General features: G+C 45.6%; 1 long non-coding RNA gene across 1 annotated transcript in view; it reads left to right on the top strand.

Moving 5' to 3' along the window:
* LOC113593772 (uncharacterized) overlaps window positions 1-11,180 on the top strand; it is a 69,811-nt gene that overhangs the window by 53,738 nt on the left and 4,893 nt on the right. The window contains exon 6 of the long non-coding RNA XR_008290504.1: window positions 10,748-10,916. This is a non-coding gene — a long non-coding RNA (uncharacterized LOC113593772). The remainder of the gene's footprint in view (window positions 1-10,747; window positions 10,917-11,180) is intronic.

The raw sequence follows: 11,180 nt of genomic DNA, 5'->3' as shown, positions 1-11,180 counted from the left end.
TCTTTTGGTGCACATTGGTGTATATTTCTGTGGAATGTGTGCATGGGAATAGAATGCTGGGTCTCCTGGTATAAAGCCAACTAGTTTTCCAAGGCAGTTGTATACACCTCCTCTCCTACAGCCCCATATGCTTGCTTGCTTCACATCCTCCTCGACCTTTTAACCACTATAGTGAGTGCGTGGAGGGACTTCATAGAGGTTATAGGATTTTTGTAATGCCAAATAAGGTTGAGCACATTTTAATATGCTTATTGGCCATTCGGATTTTGTTTTCTGTGCAGTTCTTGTTGTAGTCTTTTGTTGATTTCAGTATGCCTTGTATTAGAAACCTGCTTTACACCCCCATAGCCAGCCTCTTTGATCGACTTGACACCGACTTTTTTTTTTTTAGTTTATTTATTTTGGGAGAGAGAGAGAGAGAGAGAGAGAGAGAGAGATTCGCAAGCAGGCTCCATGTTGTCAGCACAGAGCCCAACACAGGGCTCAAACCCAGGAACAATGAGATCAGGACCTGAGTTGAAATTAAGAGCAGATGCTTAACCGGCTGAGACACCCAGGCTCCCTGACGCCAGCTTTCTTATTGGTCCCTCTGTCTCTATGCGGGTTGACCCTCCCACAGTCTCAGCACAGCCAGAGGGACGGCTGGGCCAAAGAGTCTGTGAACGCTCAAGCTTGGGAGTAGAGCCAAAACATTTTCCAAAATATTGCATCAGTTTACATTCTGGGAATATGTGAGAGATCTCATAGATGCAGACCCTCTCTGAGCCTTGTACGAATAGACTTATTATTATTATCATTTTTTGCTAGGGTTGTGAAGCGATATCTTGTTGTGGTCTTGATTTGCATTTCCTGATCACTAATGGTAAACATGCCTTTATTCGTAGGCTTTTCCTCTTCTGGGAAAAGCTCTTTTTTTTTTTTAAGTTTATTTATTTATTTTTGAGAAGAGAGAATGAGGGTGAGGGGGAGCATGCATGTGACCAGGCGAGGGGCAGAGAGAGAGAGAGGGAGAGAGAGAATCCCAAGCAGGCTCTGTGTTGTCAGCACAGAGCCCAACGTGAGGCTCCGTCTCACAACCGGTGAGATCGTGACCTGAACTGAAATCAAGAGTTGGTCGCCCCACCGACTGAGTCACCGAGTCACCTTAAAAAGCTCATTCTGAATTTTTGCCCATTTCTCTACAGCACTGTTTGCAGGTTTTGTCTGAATTTAAATTAGGTACTTATGCTACTAGTCCTTTATTGGTTGCTTATATCGTGAATCTCTTCTCCCGACATTTAGCTTGTCTTTTAAAGTGTCATTTGATGAACAAACATTTTTAATTTTAAAATAGCCGTGCTTATCTGTCTTTTATTCCATAGATATTGCTTGGTGTGATTTGGGAAACCTCTTCCTCTCTGTATCTTCTACTAAGAATTTCAAGTTTTCTTTTGCATGTGTAAGTTCTTAATTCATCTGGATTCTTACACAGTATGAGTCAGGTTCCACTTTTGGTTTTTAACACATAGATGATCGTCTTTTGAAGTTCCATTTGTTGAACACTCCCCCCTTTCCTCGATGGTATAGTGCATCACCTCTCTCGTGTGTACCACAGCATTCCAGGTCTGACTCGGGGCTTTTGTTCTCTCCCATCGATAAATGAATCCATCTCAGCCAGTGCCACACCATGTTAACTGTTAGTTCTCATCTCTGGGAGCATGAGTCTCCTTCTTGTTTTTCTATCTGAGAAGTGTCCAGGCTGGGGGTGCCTGGGTGGCTCAGTCAGTTAAGCATCTGACTCTTGATTTTGGCTCAGGCCATGATCTCGGGTTTGTGAGTTCGAGCCCCACATTGGGCTCTCTGCTGTCAGCACAGAGCCCACTTCAGATCCTCTGTCTCCCTTTCTCTCTGCCCCTGGCCCACTTGTGCTCTCTCTCAAAAATAAATAAACATTTGAAAAAAATTGTCCAGGCTATGATTACCCCTTCACTCATCCATATACATTTTCAAATTATCTTAACAAGTTCCAAACAATCTCTCGTAAAACGTTGCAGTTCATAAAATGTTGAACTCACAGTTCATTTTGAACAAACGCATATGTGAATAAAAATGAAAGAAAGAAAAACTGGATTAAGTTCTCGGGTCATAATATCTAGTAAAATAGCAATAGAGACACCCAAAAGAAAACACAAGGCAGAAAATAAAGGTAAAAGCAGAAATTAATGAACTAGAGATTAGAGAAAGAATAGATCTAATTAATAAATTAAAATTTTGTTTTCTAAAGAAATCAATGAAATAAACTACCAGTTGATGTAATCAAGAGGAAAAGGGATAAGCCACACAAGCACAAAATGAGAAAGGACAGTGGAGAGATAATTGAACAGAATAAATTTTGAAATTCAAAGGAAACTATGGTGCAAACTTCATTGCAAATAAATTTGCATTCTTGGATGAAGTTGATAGCTTCCTGGGGAAATGTAACTTACCAAACTGACCTAAATAAAGATAGAACGATTAAATAGATTAATTGCCATAAAAGAAACAGAGAAAATTATCAAGGAATTTCCTTACGAAACACTCCGCATTCTGATGGTTTCACAGGAGAATTTTGCCAAATCTTTAGGGACCAGATAGTCCCAATGCTCCATAGATTGTTTCAAACCTTTAAAACAAAAAAAAAACCGGGGCGCCTGGGTGGCTCAGTCGGTTAAGCCTCCGACTTAGGCTCAGGTCATGATCTCGCGGTCCCTGAGTTTGAGCCCCGTGTGGGGCTCTGTGCTGACAGCTCAGAGCCTGGAGCCTGTTTCAGATTCTGTGTCTCCCTCTCTCTCTCTGACCCTCCCCCATTCATGCTCTGTCTCTCTCTGTCTCAAAAATAAATAAACGTTAAAAAATAAATAAATAAATAAATAAAGCTCTAAAAAAAAAAAAACTTCCAAATTTTTTCTTATATAGTAAGTATAACATGGATATTTAAGCAATTTTTTAGAAAGCAGTATGCAGGGATGCCTGGGTGGCTCAGTTGGTTAAGCAACTGACTTTAGCGCAGGTCATGATCTCATGGTTTGTGAGTTTGAGCCCCATGTCCGGATCTGTGCTGACAGCTCAGAGCCTGGAGCCTGTTTTGGATTCTGTGTCTCCCTCTCTCTCTGCCCCTCCCATGCTCACACTCTGTTTCTCTTTCCTTCAAAAATAAATAAACATTAAAAAAAATTTTTTTTAAAAGAAAGCAGTATGCCAAAAAGGGAACTACAGACTTATTGAATTGCTTATGAATATTAATGCCAAGTATTTAAAGAAAATATTAGAAATATTAGAAAATATTGGAAAACATTCCATCACATTACCATGAACAGGTTGGGATTAGGGAAATCATTAATATAATATAACAGATTAATAGATTTAAGAAGAAAATCATGTGATTATCTCCATCAATGCTGAAAAAGCCCTAAATATAACTCGCCATAGAATGAATTGGTAAGTGTCTTTTTAGTATCATAAAATATATACTTTGCTCCTAAAGCTAGAATTTTACTTAATGGAGAAAGACTAGAGACGTTTCCACTAAGGTCAGCAATAAACCACAGAGGCCCTCTACTTGTCAACGTTGTACTGGAGGCACTAGACAAAGCAGTTAGAGAAGAGAAAACAGTAAGAGGCACAAGAATTAGGGAGAAATGGGATAAGTCTATTCCTTGCAAATGATATGACTGTGGACCCAGAGAGCCCTGAAAGTGTTTTCTATTTGCCTTCATTTTTACCATTTCTGGAGTTCTTTCTTTGTGTAAACCCAAGCTTTTGTCGGTATCATACTCCTTTTGCCTGGAGAACTTCCTTTAATGTTTCTTATAGCACAAGTCTGCTGGGAATGAATTTCCTGGCTTTTGTTTGTCTACAAAATCTGTTTTTGTTTTTTAATTTTGAAAGCTGTTTTCACTGGTTATAGAATTTTGGGTTGACATTTTTTTTCTTTCTTAGCTCTTTAAAGATGTAATTCTTATCTTTGTTCCTCTGTATGTAATGTATCTTTTCCCCTGGCTGCCTTTAATATTTTCACTTTACCTTTGGTTTTTAGCAGTTTTAATAGAAGGTGTCTAGATTTTTAAAAAAATTATTCTGTTGAGATTCTCTATGTTCTTGGATTTATGATTTCATATCTTGCATTATTTTTAGAAAATGGTCAGCCTATCTGTTTGCACATTTATTCTGGTCTGTTATTTCTTCTCCTGGGATTTCAATTATATGGATGTTAGACTGATATTGTACAGCTCTTGAAGGCTCTCTTCTGTTTGTTTGTTCATTTGTTTTTAATCCTTTATTTCTTTGTGTTTCAGTTTGGGTAATTTCCTATTGACCTATCTTCAAGTTCATTGATCCTTTCTTTCGATGTATGGAGTCTTCTGATGCACTCAGAAAAGCACTTCATGTATGTTTTTTTTCATTCTAGTATTTCCACTTCACTCTTTCTTATTGTTTCCACCTCTCTGTAAATTTTCACACTAGGCTCTCAGTACGGCAACCTGCCTATCTTTGAGACACACACTCCCTTCGTCCCCTATGTTCATCATCAGCAAAGGGGTTTCCTTCCATTCCCTCCCTCTGGGTCTCCATGGGTTGGCTGCATCCCTCCACTAAAGGTCTTAGCTCCAGACAGGTGACCCACTCCTTATAACCACTCCCCCGGGCTCCAGTGGTAGCTCCCTCCCCTTGCTCTTTCAAGCCTGTGAGTAGCAAGCCCTCCTTGGTTTGGCACATGGCACATATATTTATAGAATAAATGAATGAATGAAAGTATCTGAAACATCAAGTGTTGAGGGAAGGGAGGGTGACAAGCATGGAATTAGAAGTTAAATTAGGGCCACTTGGTAAAAGGCCTTAAATGCCTCAGAGCTCTCAGCCAGCAGGCTGAATTGTCTAACTAGAAATAACCAAATGGACCGGAGACCAGAGCTAATTGCTACAAGTGGGTGCTGTGCAGAGGACTCCATCAGCTGCTAGGTGCTGAGTTCCCACCTGGGTGGACAAGGCCCTGTCTGCTCTGCCATCCTGGTGGCCTCTTGCTGCTGGCTTTATGCTTGGCACAGAAGAAAGACGTGGAGTGGTCCCCGCCTTGTGCCTCATTGCCTAGGTGACTTTGAGGAAGCACAGACCCTCCGTGGGCCTCACTTTCTACATGTACAAAGTAGAGCTGGGATTAGAGGTATAAGAGAAAGAATTTACACTAAGGGCCTACTCTGAGTTGTCCTAATATTAATACTTACTAAAGAGCTAGCATTTTTGAGTGCCAACTGTGAAGTAAGAGATCCATATGTATTGTTTCATTGAATTCTCAAGACAACACTACAAGGTAGGTGCTATTGGTGTTGCTAATTCACACATATGAACACTGACATTTTACATAATCCTCACAACCCCCCAACGCAGTTGCAGGTGTCACCACAGCTCTGAGCGGTGCAGGGACCTGCCTGAGATCTCACAGCCCTCAGGAAGCAGAATGAAGGTTCCGTTTGGGCCTTTCTTACTCCAGAGCCCCTACATCACACTCTCCATTCCATGATTATAATTGGCTTCCTTTCTTGAACAGTTCATGAAATTCTCAGGCTCAGGAATTCTGTGTCCTCAGTATGGAAGACAGAGTCTGGCCCAGAGAAGATGAGAGGGAAATTTTGATGAAAGACACAGAAGAGGGAAAGGGAGGGAGAGGAGGAGAGGGAGTTGTGGGGGGGGGGGGGGGGGGGAGGGGAGAGGAAGAGAGAGTCAGCAAGCACCAGCCTTGAGGAGGCGCTCCCTCCGGTGGTCATTCTGAGGAGCTGCATGCAGGACGGACTTCCCTTCTAGGGCAGGGCTCCGCTGGCCAGTGCTCTGGAGAAGCCTGGAGAATCGGCAAAGCTCTGAGGGGGACTAACTCATCGAGATGGCTAAGGGACCTATTTCTGCTGGCTTCGGCTGGAGAAGAGCTAAGTCTGTCTCTTTTCCGGTCTTGTCAGAACGGAGAAATCGGGGCCATCCTGGGGCTTTGTCATCTGTTGAGCCCCTCCTTGTGTGTCCGGGGCTTTGGGGTATGGTCCTATGAGGAAGAATTATCATCTCATTTTACAGAGGAAGAAGCAAACCCCGGGAGCTGAAACAGACTTCTCCAGCTCACCACACTAACATGACCTTGTTCGGCTGGTTTGGTTTTTGTTGGCTTTAAGACCATTATGGACCCACGTGGGTCCCGGCCCTCTTCTCCCTTCATTCATACTCTCCCTGGGTGACCTGGCTCATGACATGGCTGCCACTTCCACCTGTACCTCTCTTCTGGGCTCCAGACTGTCAGCCTGACGTCCGTGCCCACATATCCCAAAGGCATCTCATACCTGGCACGTTCAAGAGCAGACTCCTGGGTCTCTTGCCCCGCCCCCCCCACCCCCCATACCGTATCCCTTAGCCTCTGCCAGTCTCCCCCTGCACAGAAAACGGCACATCATCTGCCCAGTTGTTTGAGGCAGAAACCCAGGAGACCTTCTAGATTCCTCCCTTATCTATGCCCTCCCTCCAACCCATCAGCAAGTCCTGTCACATCTAGTTCCAAAACGCATCTCCCTTACCTGTCCCACGTCCATTCTCCATCTCCCAGACCATCATCTGCAGGCACTACTACGGTAGCCACTGTACTGATGTTCCTCCTCCTCTTACTGTTTTCTTCACTCAGCAAATGGTTGGCAGGTGCTCCTGTTCTGTTTATCAGCCACTGCTCTGCTCACTGGGAGCAAGACTTAGCCTCTGGCCTCTTGTAGTCAAATCTTCAAACAGTGTTGTTATTGTGTTTATTATGCAAATTCCATGCATAACACCTACATGATACTTTCGAAACTCTTCACCATGACCCACAAGTACCTGTGTGATCTGGTCTTTCTGGTAGCTTCCCCTGCCAAACTTCTCCTCTTCTCCATCCGTGTGCCTGTGATTTAGCCATACTACTCTCCTTTCGTTCTTTCACTTCCTTAAATATGCCATCCCCTCCCACCTGGGGGCCTCTATTCACACTGTCCCTTCTGCCTGGAATGTCCACTCCCCAGCCTTTGGATTGTTGTCTCCTCTTGGTTTAAATAACACCTTCTTTGACACCCCAGGAAGTAGCCTGGTCTATGCAGCACTGCCCAAACTGTGTTCTGAGATAACGTGGCTATCTCAGAAAAGCTTCATGATGAGTTGAATTTGGAGAGTCAGAGTACACAACATGATAAAGGCTCTGAGAAGTCCTGCTGTGAGTTTTGCTCTGAGAAGAGCCCATTTAGCTGTGTTCAACCCCTGTAGTCCCCACCCCTGTTTGCCTAATTGTGGGAATACAATTTAATTAGAAAGTAAGCAATCTCTGAGCTCAGGGGCAGTGGCCAGATTCCACACAGGACTTGCAGTGGAGTCAGCCAGGGGTAGGAACTAAAAGCCTGGGTCTTGGATCAGACAGGCTCCCAGGGTCTAAGTGTGGCTCTCTGTGCCCTGGTGATGACGTATGTTTTGGGCACCTACAGGCTGAATTAATGGCCCCCAAAGATGACCACATTGTCAGCACCAGAAACTGTGAACGTGGCAAAAAGGACTATTCAGGTGTGATTATTGAAGAGTTTGTGATTATCCTGGATTGTTCTGTATTACGTAAGTGGGCCCAAAATGATCACAGAGGTCCTTATATGAGGGACGCAGGGGTGAGAGTCACAGGAGGAGAGGTGATGATTGAGGCACAGGCTAGAGTGAACCTGGAACATGGAGGGAGGTTCATGAGCCCCAGGACACAGACAGCCACAAGGAGTTGAAAAAGCAAGCTAGCAGATCGCCCCTCGGGCCTCAGAAGGAGCGAATCTTGTCGATCAATGTCCTGCTGTTAGCCCAGTGAGACTAATTTCAGACTTCTGACCTCCAGAGCTGTGAGAGAATACACTTATGTCATTTTAAGCCACCAAATTTGTGGTCATTTGCTCCAGTAGTGTTAGAAAACTAACACGGCCCCTTGTCGGGGTTGAGTAAGTCTTGGTTCTGAACCCTTTTCTTTTCTCTTACTCCCCTGAACAGCCACAACAAAACCCTCAGCTAATAATCTGGGCTCCATGAGCTAGCCTGCTCCTCTCTCTGCTAGAATGCCTTCCATATGTACCCCCCACCCCCCTCAGACTTCCAGACTCAGTTCAGACGTCACTTCCACCAGGGGGCCTGCTACGGCCCCTCCTACACCCATCAGGCGGAAGCAGAGACCCACAGCACTCACGATGGGGACCCTGCCACCACACAGCTCAGCTTCCTTCATTCACGCCTCATTCTCTGCCAGACTGTGAACATCAGCAGAGGCTTTGTGCATGGAATGAATGGGTGGTGTGTTAGGAGAAAGCCCAAGGTGAAAGGTCCTCTGGTGAAATAAACATGCTCTGTCTGGGTGGGTGCCCTCATCTGCGCCTTCACTTGGGGCCCACCTCGTGAAGCCAGCGTGTCACTTTGCACCCTGGATGGTTTCCTGTGGACATACCACACGCCCCTTGAAGCCTAGTAAGTTTGCATGATGTGAACTGCCATCATCATCTACCAAACGCTTGCTCCTCCCGCATTCCCTGGCTAGCACTGGCACCACCGCCAACCCCTCCGGGACTCTGGAGTTACCAGAACTCTTCCTTCTCCTTCTTTCCGCACCCGGTTATTCCGGAAGTCTTGCGATTTCTACCTTAGGCACATCTCTCAAGTCCATCTTCTTCCCTCTGTCTCCACTGCCCCCGGTGCAGCCCAGACTCCCATCACCTCTTCACTGGACCCAGCTACGGCCTCCTCCCTGGTCTCTCTGGCTACAGGAGGGCCCCAGCCAGCCGCTTCACACACACACACACACACACACACACACACACACACACACACAGACACACACACACACACACACACACACACACACACACACAGCCGCCACCAGAGGGCGCTGTTAGAACCCACGTTGAGCGCGTTGCTTACCCGCTCCGGAAGAGCAGATACATTGGGGTGTTTGGGGCCGTTATGTGCTGCCCATCAGCTGTCCTTCTCCAGTATTTCCTAAGAGACCACAGCTGCTGATGGCAGATGCCGCCCCCCCCCGCCCCCATCTACGTCCCTGCCTACTGGATCGTGATCCCCAGTTCCGCCAAGAGACCAGCTGCAGCTTCCCTCCTCTGTGGCCAGCCCTGTGACCCAAAGGGACCCTGCCCTATAGGGCCGGCAGAGTCCTTCTAAGGCATTCAGCGACTAGAGACCCATTCTCATCACGGCAAGCATAGTAAACTTCTCTTGCATCAAATACCATTTACTGCCATAAATGTTTTGAAAAGGATTTTTGTAATTTCGAGTTTGGTGAAGAGCAAGTCACTCCTTTTGTTTTGTAACTTGAACTTAACTATACTTATTATGACGAAACAAGAGTTGGTTTGGGTCGCCCATGACTAGTTGGCATTAATACTGTACTTGCAGACATTTTAATGAAACATTTGTTCATTCTGACGTTGCTGTTTTTCTGCTCACGTTTTGGAGCCAGTGTAGTTTTCTTCCCAGGACTTAACTATTCTATATTTGTGTAAGCTCTTAAAAAGCTCATGGGCCCCAAACCATGAAGCCATGAGACCATTAAAATATCCTTGGCTCTCTGCAAAGAGAGGGCTGAGCTCACAGCAGAGCTGGGTGGCTGGGTCCGGGGGCTTCCAGCAGCTCACATACACGGGCATCAAGGCCACCCCTATTGTGCCAAAGAGTGACAACAAGAAGAGACTTTGAGGGAGGAGGAGGTCAGGAAATTCTGAGCAATCCCCCTGCCCCCATGGCCACCTCCACGTTGCACCCTCCTGCCCACCTTGCCCTCACTCTGTAAGTTCTGGCTCAGATCTAGCTCTCTTGAAGTTTGGCTCCTTGAAGGACTTAAGGCCCTGAGCTAAGTGGCAAGAGATCAGAGCTGTTGGTTCTCCCACAGCTCAGTCCCCTTTTCATTTCCCCAGAGTTCCAACCTCATAGGGCTGTATCATGAGGAGTGGAGGCTTTGGGGTCAGAAAGGCGTGGGTTCATATGTTGGCTCCATCTTGAATTAGTTCCATGATTGGGGGCAAGTCACTCGTTTCCTCATCTGCAAAATGAGTTGAATAGTACTAACTCATGGGCTATTGTGAGGATCAAACATGAAGCCACTAGCATAATGCTTGGCAGTCTGTAGGCACTTGATAGAGAGGAGTTGCCTTCTCTCCAGCCATTTCTGAACCCACAATCTCACCAGTCATGGAGTTTGGCCACCCATGTCCTGGCTTCCTTCCCTTTTTAGGACCTTGACACCAGGGCATCAGGATGCCAATCCTATAGGAGAAAGGGGATGGGAGGTCTATTTACCACATAGCTGGTAGATATTGGGCACAGTTCTGGGGACTTTAAGCAGGTGCCACTATCACCCTTGAAGGCCTGCTTAAAAGAAATATTTATATTTTCCTGCCAGGTTCTGTTTTCCCTTACCCACCTGGAGTGCTCCGCCACTCCAGAGGGGTGGAAGGCAGAATGTGTAATCCTCTCCACCAAATTCCAAGCCACAGTCCCCCATCTTCACCAAGAGAATATTGATTCTAACTAAACACCACTTCCCCTAACCATTGCACTTGACCCTACTATTTAAGCACAGCAGGAAGGCATGTCTTTTAAAATAGAAAAAAAAGAAAGGTAGGTACTTAATTTCAGCGGTCATCATGAAAGATTTTGAGTCAGCAAATCCAGCAAATGGAGTGTGGCTAATGCCTTTTCCTTACAGAAAGCAGATGGCTGGTATCCAGCCTCCATCAAAACGGCAGTCAGCCTGTAAAAGATGGCAGCACAAACTTGGCCCACTTCCACCCTCCACCGAAACTTCGTGTGGCTTCTTCAATTCCGGGGGCAATGTCTCAAGAAATCGAAGTCAGATACTGCTCCACAAACAAGAAGTAAGTTTTCTAAACTGTCTTCCAGTTACCGCCATCCCCACCCCCACCCCCATCACCACCATTCAGCCATTATCCATGAGTGCCTACTATGTATCTGGCGGGATCTACTCTGCGTGGCTTTGGGGTTGGCATCTATTTTCCAGGGAGAAAATTGAGGTTCAGAGAGGATAAATCATTTCTCCAAAATTACCCACTTGGTGAGAAGCAGGGCTGGGATTCAAAGTGTGGTCACTCGGACTCTAAAGCCTAACTTCATTCTACTAT

This window comes from Acinonyx jubatus, chromosome D1, assembly GCF_027475565.1.
Source record: "Acinonyx jubatus isolate Ajub_Pintada_27869175 chromosome D1, VMU_Ajub_asm_v1.0, whole genome shotgun sequence".
NCBI lineage: Eukaryota > Metazoa > Chordata > Mammalia > Carnivora > Felidae > Acinonyx > Acinonyx jubatus.
This window is presented reverse-complemented; position numbering and strand designations above follow the sequence as displayed.